The sequence below is a fragment of the Drosophila arizonae genome, chromosome 4, assembly GCF_054131065.1.
Source record: "Drosophila arizonae isolate 15081-1271.41 chromosome 4, UAZ_ARI_1.0, whole genome shotgun sequence".
Lineage (NCBI taxonomy): Eukaryota > Metazoa > Arthropoda > Insecta > Diptera > Drosophilidae > Drosophila > Drosophila arizonae.
This window is the reverse complement of record NC_142924.1, coordinates 18,853,219-18,867,628: the sequence shown is the minus strand read 5'-3', so window position 1 is coordinate 18,867,628 and position 14,410 is coordinate 18,853,219. Positions and strand designations below refer to the sequence as shown.

At 34.0% G+C, this 14,410-nt stretch overlaps 1 long non-coding RNA gene across 1 annotated transcript; it reads right to left on the bottom strand.

The window, feature by feature from the left end:
- Positions 1–7,943: 7,943 nt before the first annotated feature.
- Positions 7,944–9,985, bottom strand: LOC149269346 (uncharacterized). Its single transcript, XR_016269875.1, has 2 exons — positions 9,277–9,985; positions 7,944–9,190 (listed from the first exon to the last, which is right to left on the bottom strand). It is a non-coding gene; the product is annotated as an uncharacterized LOC149269346 (long non-coding RNA).
- Between the last annotated feature and the right edge of the window lie 4,425 nt (positions 9,986–14,410).

The following is a 14,410-nucleotide window of genomic DNA, read 5'->3' as shown; positions in this document are numbered from 1 at the left end:
TATTTAAAAAAAAACTCTCTTGGTGTCTATTTACAAACAAATCGCATCGATTTCACTCTTAGGTAGTTGGCTTCTTAAACTAGTTATGCAAATATTATAAAAAATATATATATATACACATATATATAAATATATTTTTGTATAATTATTTTGCTGTTAAGTGTAATCGATGTTCATGTATATGTATATGTGTGTCCATTTCATTTCTAGGTCCATTAACATAAGCAATATAACTAAGACTACGCGTATTTCAAGCAAAGACAAACTACAGTAAATACATTTTCGTGTCACGAGCATGAACACAGTACAAGAAAACAATAGAGATCTTAACAAAAACAACAAACAGCCAAATGGTAAAAGAAAAACAAAAAATATTAAAAAATATATTAACTATTGTAAATTAATTTTAAGCATAAAGTAATTATATACATTAAATATATTCATAATAAAAATTAAATTAATTAAAACAAATTTAAAAACATAATGTGTATTTTATTTTATTTGTTTAAAATTATATATATTAAAAAATATGAAACAGACTAGAAAAACTTCTATTAAAATTACTACTATTACAGCAACTACTAGAAGATAAGATTGAGACTTAGTAGAAACTGTAAGAGAAGTCAGAGAGAGAGAGGTAACGCGCTTTAAGAATTTTATACACTAGAGATAATTTTAATTTTTTAGTTTTAATTTTTTTAAGGTCTACAAATTCCATTTACGTTTGAAAAAATAATTCTGTTTGTAGAGCAACGTAATATTACTGATCAATTTTGAAGCTTAGAAATATTATTCGCTATCGTTTCATTATTTATATATATATATATATATATATATATATATATATATTTGAATCAAATATTTATTCTACTTACATCAAATATTTTAATATAATTATTTATAACATTAATTAATTATTTAAATCAAAATAGGGGCATCAAAAAAGATCACGAAATCACAAAATCTCTCACCTAACAAGTCTTTCCATTATCTATATCAATATAATTAGCAGATAGATCACTTACTGATGTCCTCTTTTTATTTCAATTAATATTAATAAAAATTTTGTTTTTAAAGTTCTTTAGGCTGCATAGCCTTACAGCTGTTGACTTTAAACTGATTTAGTCTAACTTTAGTCATACTATAAGCTTTATGCCAAGTTGCTCGGTTAGTTAATGTAATTCAATATACGATTGGTCGTTTTTAATAAATCTCTCAAAACTGATTATACCTCCTTTCCTAAATCTCAATTGCTAAATATGGCCTTTAAGTAGACTCAGTACTCCATTGATTGCTAAATCTCTGAATTCAAGTTCATCGCTGCTTAATTCTACTTTCATCAATGCTAATAACTTGCACAGCATTTATTCATATGCCATTAACAATGGTCTGCCACCTTCGCTGCGGTATTCAAATTGCATAGAGCCGTAAGTAGATGGCATAGATCAAAGCAAGTTGGCAGACAATGCCCGCCTCGTTCATCTGCTTCCAACTCCGCCAAAAACCAAACGCACAATCGATGCGGAAAAATGTCGCGTGGCGGCTGATAAAAGGCCTTCGGGGCAGGATAACAGAAAGCAAAGGAGAGAGAGGGAGATGAGGAGTGAAAAAAATAATAATAAGAATAAAAAGTCCGCCCGCTACTGTTCAATGCAAATACTAGAGTATTACAGGGCAGTTGCTAAGCTGATTTTTTAATTTTCTAAAACCCCGCACAGATTTTAAACTCCATCAATCAATAGCATCAATAATAATATCAATCATAGCCATAGAAAAAAAAACAAATAGCATTTGCTAAATCAACTGCCCTGAAGATGGTTTTAAAAAATTTGATATTTTTACGCAGATAACCAATGGGGATTATGGATTCCCGAAACGAACAAAAAATCAAATACACGAAGCCAAGAAATGCGCATTAGAGGCGGTTAACTGTCTGAATTCAATCAAATGTTCCCTCGAGATTTGCACTTGTGTTTGCATTTGCACAGACACACACATGATACCAGAGCTCATATGCCATGCCATGATGATGATAACGGGTGGCAACCCTTTTTTTTATTTTTTTCTAAACTGGTGAAAGCAGACCCTAAGTGCATGTGTGTGTGCCCAGCTGGGGGTAAGGTGACCCATAAATAAACAGTTTATATTTTTTACGTGTTCAAGTTCTTTTTTTTATACATCTTTACCCGTTCAAATAGTTAAAAGAGTATATTGGCTTTGTAAAATGTCTGCGTTTCTATTTGTTGATCAGTGTAAATAAATACGAAATTGAAATGGAATATATCATATTTCATTCAATAAAATATATCCCTCTTCTGATTATAGAATCCTAATTATATGAGTATCTTTTGGTAAAGAGAAATTTTTGTTTATACACTACAGTGTATATATTTTTGAGGTACTGTAAAAAAGTATAGCCAATACAAATGGGACTTGAAATTAAACTTAGGTTAATGACAATAATATAGATAGAAATATATAGACTTTAAATGGGACTTGAAATAAGAATTCTATGAGGCATGGCACATCAGGAACCAACTTAGTTTGCATGCACATAGCGATTGGGCAATGGGAATAGCTTCTTCTTCTTCTCTTATATTTGTAGATAAATTTATTTAAATTCTTATTTTTAATAATATTTATTATTAATTTTTCTTATTATTTTTATTATTAAGTATTAATTTTATATTATTATAATTTATAATAATTATGCATTACATCTAAAATTTTTAATATTATTTTTAGCTATAATCCACAGTCAATATCTACAGATTAAAATAAATATATTGTCAAATTATTTAGACTAGGAAAAAAATTCGATATGGCAAATTTATGGCAACATATTTGTAAACCTTGAGCGAGTATCATGCAGTCGACTACAACGAACATTGTTATACGATTTATTTTCAACGCATTCTTCATATAACGTAGGGTGTATTACACAGACTCAAGTGTCAATAGTAATCACATGTTGTTCCTCCACAGATACAAGTATTTCCTCCTCCTTGCCATTTCATATTTCTGCTGAGCAAATATTTGATTAAATACCATCTAGTTGATAACTAGATTGAGCCTATGTCCATAAATCGAGCTGCATCAAAGTCTTGAACATCAGGCACGTAATTGAAAGTACACGAAAGCCGTATTTACAGACGCAAATGCTTGAAAGACATTATTAAAAATAAATTAGAGTACCTTTTTGCTTATTTTTCTTCCTCTTTCTTTTTTTTTTTTTTTGATAAGTAGTATTATATAAATACTGCAAACAAAGCGGAAAGCTGAAGTGGTCTCATGTTGCTTGCTACGTGCTCAAGTGCATTTCATTTGGTTCTGCGGTCATCATTAGTGTGCTTTATTAAGTGGAAGCAATTTCTTCTTCAGTTTCAGCTTCTTTGGGGCGCAACTTTAAGCCGGCGATAACTAAGCAAACTCAACTTTAGCAAAGGACATTGGAGACCCTAGGCGGGTAGCGTTTCATATGCAACGGCAGCTGCTTGAGCTCAAGTGCCGCTAAATTAGCTCAAGGTCGGGCTGTCAACTGTTGCATATGTTGCAACTGCAACTGCAACTTGTGGCACGTTTCTACACATATGCACTCAAACCTGAATTAGGGTCGAGCAGCAGAGCAACTCAATCCTTTGTTAGCAAAGAATAGGGCTACATAGCATTTGGGTCAAGGTCAAGTTGCATGCGTTGCATGTTCCTTTTGGCTTGGCATGTGTGTGTGTGTGTGTCTCTGTTGCAGCTATCGTTATGTATGTCAAATGTTAATTGAGATGTTCTTAAATGAAATGTAAAGTTTTAAAATATTAAAAAATAATTTAAATAAAAAATAATTTCTTTTTTATGTCTGCTCAAACATGAATCTGATTGATTCTCATTCTATCACTTCGCGTTCACAATAAAATTTAAGAGCAAATTGTTTGCTGCAGGCAAACAAATTCTTTGCACTCTCGTTTTAATAGGAAGGAGGGGGCATGGCAAAGCCGCTATTGTTGCAGCTTGCAGCACTCATCGCATAGCACATCATCATATCGCAAACCATCAGCACAATTAATAGAAATGCAACACGCAGTGGTCGTGGCTGTGGCAGCGGCAGATCAAAGGGCTCGGGGCCCACAAAAGCGCGAAAGACAAAAGACGGCGACAGTCAAAAGGCAACAGCAAGTTGCCAAAGCCGTGTCAAAGGTAATGACAGAAGCCAAACAATTGAAAAGTTGTAACAAAACGAGTAAGAGACAGAGAGAGAGAGACAGAGAGAGTGAGAGAAAAAACACAGCAACAACAACAGCGGAAAACAAAGCGACTTCGTTAGCGCAAAACAATTGTCAAAGCAACGGGAGAAAAAACTGAAAAAGAAATAAAAGCAAAAGCACATGAAAAATATCTGGAAAAAAATATAAGTTGAGTGCAATTTTCAAGCAATATATTTTCCGCTGTTGAGCCAAACTTTTCACGCGCTTTTTGATGTTTCCAGCCACGAAGTGCAAGAATAACAAGCTCAAAATTGCGTAGAAATATTTAATGAACCGCACGGCAAACAGCAAAGTGCAAAGAGAACGACATAAAGGAATTGCCAGATAAGGAAAGAAGTCACGAAATGGGAACCGCAGTCTCAACACAAAAATCTAATTTAATAATCAAATAAAATGCTTGGCCAAGGCAGATGACCCAAGGGAATCTTATAGCAAATGCCGAATGCAAAGCCAGATAAAATAAAAATATACAACAAAATAAATATAATCTAGTACGAATACTCGACCAAAAAATGCCCTATAGCTATACAATAATATCATAAAACATATTAAGATATATATCAATATTTAAAAAAAAAAAATAAATTAATTAAAAAAATTTTCTATATATATTAAAATACAAATTTAATTACAAAAAAAAAAAAATAATAATAAAAATAATAAATATAAATATGCTTAATTTACTTATTTTTTATTTATTTCCCAAAAGCAGCCTACAACTAAATGAAATCGAAATGGATTTCACCACCTTATGAATACCCTATATAGACTGGTGTAAATGACATACCGGGATTTGTCTGATCAATAATATCAATATCAGTATAAGCATTAATGTTATAGAGAATCACTTATTACAGGGTATCCGAGAGCCCTTTCTATGAAGGTACATAAGCATATGACTAGCATGTCGATAATTAAAGTTATACATATATAAAATATAACCCTATTTATTCTTATATTATATATTTAATATTTTTTAGCAGTTACCTTTAATGAATTTTTTCACAGGATATATAAAAGTGTATGAAAAGACAGAATCCTCTATATAAATACCCTACAACTTACACGTTTAAGGGGTATCTCTGAACTTGTCATGTTATTTACATGACTTGTGCGATTTGACAAATTTACGAGTGAGTTTAGCGTACTAATCATTAGAGATCTCTGCCCCGCCCCTGCCCCTGCCTCTGCCTATCGAGCTCTGCTCTGGCAGCTACCCCAGTTGTGCTGCAGGCAATAATAAACATAAAGCGACTGAGCCAAGGATGAGGCATATTAAGGATATGCAGCACGTTGACAACGCCAAAGTACATTTTTATTTTGTCTTCTTTTTTTTTTAAGGCTACCAGATTTGGCTGCTGTGGCACATAATTTTAATGTTTATCGTCTTTTATTGTCAAACAAATTATTTTTGATGCTGCGCTGCAGGCGAGCCTTCGAATAAAGACCACGGGCATTACGCATATACGTACATATATTGATGCCAAGGTGCCAGACGCCGCAGCGCCTGAGAAACAGTTCAGCTGGTGAGGGTGGCCAGAAGGAGACTTGAGGGGGTGGGGGCTAAGACGCACATACACCACGTGTAATTTGATTAGCATGAGGCCAAAGGAAAAGCTGAGAAAACATAATAAACATAAAGAAAATTCTGATATTATCGGTGGAAGTCAAAACAATTTAATGCATGAATAAAAAATAATTTCTTTCTTATGGCGCAGACAATTTGGAAAAGGTGCGTTTATATCGCTCTCTCTCTCTATATATTTGCTCTGATATCCTGTTGCGAAAGCAGCTTTATTAGATTTTGGTTATTTTTTACTTTCTCCTCAGTTCATATATGCATTTGGCTGCCAGGCAACTCTCTGGGGCTGCCTTTCAAGTGAACATATTTGATTATTTACTTAAGGACATTAAAAGGAAACGGAATCAGCTGACATTTTGCATATGAATTAAAACGCAATAATTTCAACTACTGATTTATCTACCTATTTCTTTTTCTTCTTCTTCTCTTTTGCCAAATTGAACTTCCCCTGGGAAGGGACTGAAACTTTGTTGTTTGCTTTGCTAATGCTTTGCTAAGGCTTCCTATGCGACGTCTGCGAATGCTTTTAATAAGCTACTTAAATATTTATAATGTTTTTCTAATGATTTTCCGATTGCTGCTAAACAGATTTCGCAAGCATTCGCTAATGCATGTAGTTTCAGCCGTAAATCACATTCAATCGGCTTTAATAATGAGTTTAATGCTGTTCATTCGCCGCTCTGGCTCATAAATTAGTTAGTCGGCCTCAAATCCGACTTAATACGCTTCACTTAATTGTTTACAGCATTAATGCAAAAACCTCAGTCAATCCAATAAACAGCCCAGCAACGGCCAACGCATCAATATTATACAACTCACACACACACACGCAGGATATACAACAGGACATAACAAGAGGCAAACCAAAATCGCGACACGTCGGCTGACCAACTCCCTCATCATCATCATTGTCATCATCATCATCATCATCATCATCATCAGCGCTGTCGTCGGTGGCAAACATTAATCAGCGAATTATCAATGCAAATAATTTTCAGCACGCCTGAATGCGATATCAATCAACGGACATCGCTTCCGCTGCACCGACATCAACTAGAGGATGGAGAGAGAGAGAGAGAGGGGTATAGAAGAGGATTGTATACTGCCATATCCTTCATTGGGTGGCTGTGCGGCTGGGCAGGCAACATTGAAGGCATTTCTGGCTGGGCACTTAACACACAATTAAGTGCAAATAATTGCAAACGCTGCATATAAATGATTTGTTTAAGCCAACATGACGGGGCCTACGCCACACTCGATGGCAATGGGATAAATCAAACCAAAACTTCCACGCACACGTCTTTATTGCTTAGGTAAGACACTATACAGTGGGGCGTGTTTGTAGATAAGGGTGAAACGTATTTGAAGTAAGTATATACATACAAATGTATCACAGAAATAAAAAAATAAGAGTTTAAATTTATTTAATTTTCTTGAAATTATTAAGAGTTCTTTTCTTATTTTATAGAAATAAAACTAAAATGTATATTTATTTATTTCGTATTTGATTAAGGTAAAGTAAAAAATTTAACGAACTAAATTTAGTTTATTTATGTATGCTTTATTTCATTTTTTTTATATTAGTATTAAAAATATTTTACGCTTATATATATATATACGCTTATATATATATACGCTTATATATATATATATATATATATATATATATATATATATATATATACTAATATAAAAAAAAATGAAATAAAGCATACATAAATAAACTAAATTTAGTTCGTTAAATTTTTTACTTTACTTTACTTTACCTTAATTAAATGTTATATATATATATATATATATATATATATATATTTAAAAAAAATTTATTGTTTACTTTAAATTAATAGTTAAGATTTATTTTATTTTTATTTAATATAAGAAAAGTTTTTTTATTAATAGAAATGTTACTAATATTTATTATTATATTTATTTTTTATATCATCGAAGTAGCAGTAAGGGTTGTATATTTAATAAAATTAGAGCAACTTATTGCATTTTATTATTATTATATTTTTTGGATTTGAATATATTAGATACTAGCTGGCCCGGCAAACGTTGCATTGCCCTCTATATTATTTCTAGGTAAAAAATTGTTGAAAGCGATGTTGTTCAGGCTGGGATACACTGATAAATTTATTAATCGGATTTTCATTCAAGCACCTTGTTGTAAACGACATTCTTCGTTTTTTGGTCGGGTGCAAGAACAAATAATGCGGATCGTTTGCCAACACGTGAGCATGCCACGTACAATTGACCATGAGAAAAACACGCATTTTCTAGATTGAGGCCACAAATAGTCAAAGATTGGCCCTGTGACTTGTTGATCGTCATAGCGAAGGCAAGACGAAGCGGGAATTGAATTCGTTTAAATTCAAAGGGCATATCTGTTGAGCTCATCGGAATCCTAGGAATAAGAACTTCCTCATCTTTAAATTTTCCTTTGAGTATCAACGCGTGAATCACATTGCTCATCAGTTTTCTTATCACCAAACGCGTTCCATTGCACAGTTTTGGTTGGTTTAAATTTCTAAGCATGCAAATCATGGAGAATTGCTCTTTTCATAGCTGTGTTCATTTCTTGACGCCGGTCAAGTTGTTCTTCCATATTGCCCATGAAGTATATTTGCAAGAATTTTTGCTGTGCATCTTCAATAGGTTGCAATGATCCAATGCGATGGCAAATCTGGCCTTGAATCTTTAAATTCAAAGCCATAGTTATTATAGTTATATTTACAAACACTATTTACAGAAATCTAACAAACTACATTATTCAAAATTTTTTTTTGGCAGTCATAGAAAATAAAATTTTTAACGTAAATTACCTTAAATATCCGTCTCCAATATTTTCCGCCCCAAATTATGTCATTTGGAAACAGGCATTGTATTTTTGAGTGTTCGCTAGAAAATGTCGTGATTCTAGTGTTTCGCCATAAAGCAGGGAACGCAATGGCTATGGTGACCGCTAATGGCAATGTCACTTTACCACTAAGGCAGCACAAACCGGGCGTTTCACCAGCAAACTTCAATGCGCCACAATGCTAGCAAACAACGTCCATTGGACCAATGCAAACTAAACGATTCAAGCTGTAATCAATGGTGCAATCATATCGAAACGCTGCTCGATTCAAATCAATCCTTGAACCATTTCTTATTGCCATTTCACGGGCTGCCTCTCTTTGAGAAGCACGAATTAAGGCCCTTCTTCCCTGGGTACTAACGCGGAGCCTTTCTCGGGCGATTTCTCGCTCTTCGTCAGATAATTGACTCGCGCTATTCCGTTGCCTAATTGCATTATGGGTCCGCCGGGAAAGATTAGATCTTCTAGGACGCGGCATTTTTATTAATAGTAATACTGCCCTCGCACAAAACCATATAAAACAATCGAGAAATATAAATATAAATAATTTACACAAATTTATGTTTGAGACAAACAAATACCTGAACTTTCGAGATATTTAGCTTTTGTAAAAGTCCAAAAATACAATTTTTAATAATTAACTTTTTTTTTTTTAATTTCGAATTTTGAATTTTGAATTTTTTATTTATTTTTGATTGTTAGGTTTTAATCTTTTGATTTTTTTTTTAATTTTTGCAGATTTTTGATTTGAAATATTTATAAAGTTTAAAAGTCCGAAAATATAAAAAGCCAAAAATACACTTTTTAATAATTACCTTTTTTTTTTTTTAATTTCGAATTTTTAATTTTTTATTTATTTTTTGAACAGTCAGGTTTTAATCTTTTGATTTTTTGCAGATTTTTGATTTGAAATATTTTTCCTTTTGATTTGAATTTTTTTTTTTTTTTTTTTTTTTTTTTTTTTTTTTTTTTTTTTTGAATAGTCAGGTCTGCTCGAGGTCAGGAGACCGTAGATTGACTGACTACATTTGTTTATTTACTTCTACACTATTGTCAAAACTGTCACTGTTACCAAGCCTACTGGGTATAAAAAAAATTTGAACATTTGGGGAAAAAACCGCGTTTTTCAAGTATTCGGCAAATTTTTTCAGTATTTTTAAGACCCTATACTAAACTCGTTGCGGAGACAAATCCAACAAATCAAAAACCATGAAAATTGGTTCAGCCCAAATCAAGTTATAAGCAGTCTTCACTTTTACACAACTTTCTTTTATATATATAGATAATTTAATTGAATTTTTTAAATTAATATTTTTTTTTAACGTATTTTACATAAAAAACTTTTAGCTATGAATAAATTAAATGAATTTACAAATATGTATATATGTATATAGTTTTATTAAAATTTTAATTTGTTTTACTAGTTAATTCAGGGTGTGTTCTTTTAATTTAATTATGTTTTATAATTTATTATGCAATATACCAAATATAGAAAATCGAGTATATAATGGGTCTTATCACTCTATGCATTATTCGCTGCATCTTCACAATATTAGTGTAACTAAAAACAAATTCACAATATTAAATCTATACTCAATAACGAAGCTACGGCTTCATTTCGAGTCAGAGAATTGAAGCTTTCATTTCTCTGCAAGCTAAACCCTCGAACATTATATTCCGCATCGGGCTCAATATATAGTATTTTGGGGGCGTGATAAGCGGATAATGAATTTGAGATTTGCAGCGGAAGCGAGCCGCACCAGCAACTGAAGAAGGAAGATGGGCATTTTGTGACTTAGGCATAGCTATGTGGGGCTTCCATCTCTGCCCACAGGGCATTTTGGCGCGCCTAATTAGTATAATCCGCGTTGAAATTATTCAAGTGTGCATTGTGGATATGTGTGTGTGTGTGGTGGCATGAACTGCAGATTGTGTGCACATAGTTCAATAAGGATGAGTGCGTGTGTGTATGAGTGTGTAAGTAACGCATACGCCATCGTCGTCGTCTGCCACACCACAACAATAACACACACTGAGCGCATTACATGCACCGGGCGACACATTCTCTCGTTATGATAACATGGCAAGCTGCATAAATTTAATGACTGCAATTAAGTGAAACGCCAAAGTTTTGAGGCAAAGGCAAAGGCGCCGTGCCGCTGCGCTACTGCGCTAAAGTCTTATCAGGCGAGCCGCAGAGCTTTTGATTTCAGCTGCCCCCGCCCCCGTTCCCACTCACTGAACGATGCATAATTGAATGCAATTAAAGCAACTTAATGCGCATTTCATGAGCCAGGCATTTGCATATGCAGCCAGGATGACAGAGGACAAGCATGTAAAAGTGATTATTTATGCAAATTGCATATAAATAAATTGCAAAAAAAACAGAAAAAGAAAACGAAAAAAATAATTTATACATAAATATATATGTACATGTTAAGGGCGCAAAGAGAAAAAACAATTTGGTCAAATTGAATTTATGTGCCCAAAGGCGGCACAATAAAAGAAATGTGTAAAGTGCACTTAAGCAATGGCCAGATGGCCGTGCGACTGGCCAAAGGATTGCAGAGCGCTCACATCCTTCGAGCCGCCACAAGCTCTTTGCCCCTTACCAATGGCCCATGGCCCATGGCTCTGGCTCTGGCTCTGGTTGTGTGGTCACTGTGAATCACTGTGAATTGCGCTGGCGCCTGGCATCGTCCGTTGCTGGCGTCGCTGCGGTTCGGTCTTTCCCGGCGCGCACAGGAAGCCATAATGGACTTTTCATTCAAATTATTTTGGCCATGAGCTGTGCGAAGCAGCCAAAGCAGCTGCCCACAATGCTCATATATTGCCTGGAATTGATGATCTGCTTCCTGTTTTGCTCGCACTTGCGCTCACTCACTCTCTCTCTCTCTCTCTCTCTCTCTCTCTCTCACTGTCTCTTTCTTCCTTGGCCTGCATCGCTTAATATCTGCTCTTTTGGCCAGGCCCAGGCACATATTGTCCCAATATAAAGGGATAAGAATACCAAGATTTTGAGCACTTGAAATGCTCTGTAAATCTAGCTAGAACTATTATATATACGCAGAAGACTGGAATGGAATCAACAGACTGCGACAATTTAGGGATTTTTATTTTGAGATTTTGTGAATTTATTCTGCAATTCAGACTAAAGAGAGCACAGCATATTCATACTTATTGAACCCTCTAACATTCTTATAAAAATAGAACAATTAAAATACAAACAAGATATAAAGTAACCAAAATCTTACAGCTCCCTCAATAAGAGTTCTTAAAAACTCGAATTGGAATTGGCAAATCCTGCCCAAAATATAAGCAACTCGCGCTTGGCAATTGACTTAAAAGCCAACTTGCTGAAAGCCACATCCGAAACGTGGCGGAAGCTCACTCGAAACATATGTACACACACACACACTCTTACACCAGCTAGCACACACACACGCTCATGCATCTCGCCTTTATGGCCAGCGAACAATGCAAATTGTGCTACAAATTCTTTTCGCACTTTTTGCATCATTAATTGTGGAATTTATGAGTGGATGTGCGGCGCATAGTTTCTATGTAAATTTGCGCCTTTTATTGAGTTGTACGCACGGCAAGGACAAAGGACAAAGGACACAGGACAAGGACAGTGCATATGTTGGGCTGCTGCGGGCTGACATTGTGTGTGTGTATGTGCGTGTGTCTGTTGTTTGTTGTTTCAATTTCGTATAAACATGTAAATAATTTCCAGCTGATTGCGCAAATTCGTTTCGGGCTTGATTTTTATTGCATAGCTCAGGGCGCAGCGTGCATAACGAATGCCGATTCGATATTTTTTTCTCTCTCTCTCTCTCTCGCCCTCTCTCTGCTGATGTTGGTGAAGTTGTTCGCGCTTTTGTTTTCAATTTGCAATAAGTCTGTCAATTGGCGAATTAATAAAGTGGAAAATGCGACAAAAGGCGGGCAAAGGTTGAATATATCCCCACATAGGTATATGTAGATCCGAATTGAGCTGATATGCTGGCTGGCTGCCTGGCTGACTCTTACAACCTGCAACATGCATCCCTTGTGCGGCATCTACTCTTCGGTGTATTTGCGTAATTTCTATGCAAAACAGCACATTATCAACCCCCCGCGCATCCAGCCCTTTCGCAATCGTCAAGAATCGTCAGCAACTCGTCAACCCTGCGAATATCGAACTCTGATTTTATTGTCAGTCGCGAATTTTATTGCATTTTTATCGCGCCTGCAGCCAAATGCGAACAACTTCTCACTCAGCCGTCACTAATCATTTCATTTAACTTTACAAAAATATCTGTACATATATATATTTAGATTGGACATTTATGACTTGCCTCCAATGCGACAGCTGTTGGCAAAATTCTTCACCCGCTGCACGTGCCAAACCATTTTTTACGAGCTTTAAACGCGCCTCCGACTGTGGCTAATTATGCAAAAACTCGCAAATTTGCTTATTAGAATGTCATAAAATTTGTGCAAATTTTATTTTTTTATTATTTTTGTTGCAGGCAGTCGTAAAATTTGTCAGTTAGCGAGAAAAAAAATTAGCATAATTTTTAAACTAGACATGGGTCACAATTTCCATTCATTTTTGTAAGCCTATGCTGTTGAAAGTTTTTATAACTTGATGCCAGACATAAAATTTAATAGGCTGCCTAATTAGATTTGCGAGTTTAGGCGTTTAAACCGAAATTGGCCTCTGGTCTTAGGGTTTATAAGCGATGAGTGCGTGACGAATAAGTTGCTTGCAAGGAGCAGACAAGAAAAAAAAATTATATAGATATATTTGTATGTATCCGAGAATTCGAAGAAATATTTGAATGTATGGCAAAATATTATATATATAGAAGAATGGCTTCATATTCATTGTATCTATTCACCACTAATATAGATGATAGACTGGAATCTTGATATTTGGCAATTCAATTATAAATTTTAAAAATAATTATTATTATAAAAAATATATACAAAATAGACAAGAACCTTGGTATTTCAATTATAAATTTAAATAATTAAAATAAAAGTACAAAAATTAAAAATATAAAAATAGTTATAAAAAATATAAAAAAATATATAAAAAAAAAAAAATATATATATATATATATATATATAAAATATATAAAAATATACACAAATATATAATTAATAAATAAAATAAATAACAGACAAGTTTTAAAAATTTCTCTACTTCATGTAATGTATGCTAAAATACTAAAGTCATTCATTTTATATTATATATTAACATAAATTTTAAATAACAAATTTATTTTTTTATATGTTCGAAAATTCATGCAATTAAACCGTTAGCTCTTTTTAGACCCACAAACTATCGACCAAACTAGGCTAATTCATTATTATATTTACTATTTTGCATAACATAATCAATTTATGCTTGCTTTTAGCCAATTAATGCATCTATAATATAAGCTAAAGCCACAGTGTGTCAGTGTAGTTAGGACGCAGAGTACAGAGTTCTGGTATTTGGATAATTTTGACATAATTTATGCAGCGCGCGGCAGTTAATCAAATTGCATGCCACAAAAATTCCTTTGGCTCATCTAACGAACATGCAACCGGGAAATGCAATCAAATCAGCTGCTGTTCTCGTTCGCTCACTCGGCCAATCTAATTCAATTTCGAAACAAATTCGTGCCTCGACAACAGCAGCAACGCACACACACACACAGAGAAAACAAAACCAAATAGAAT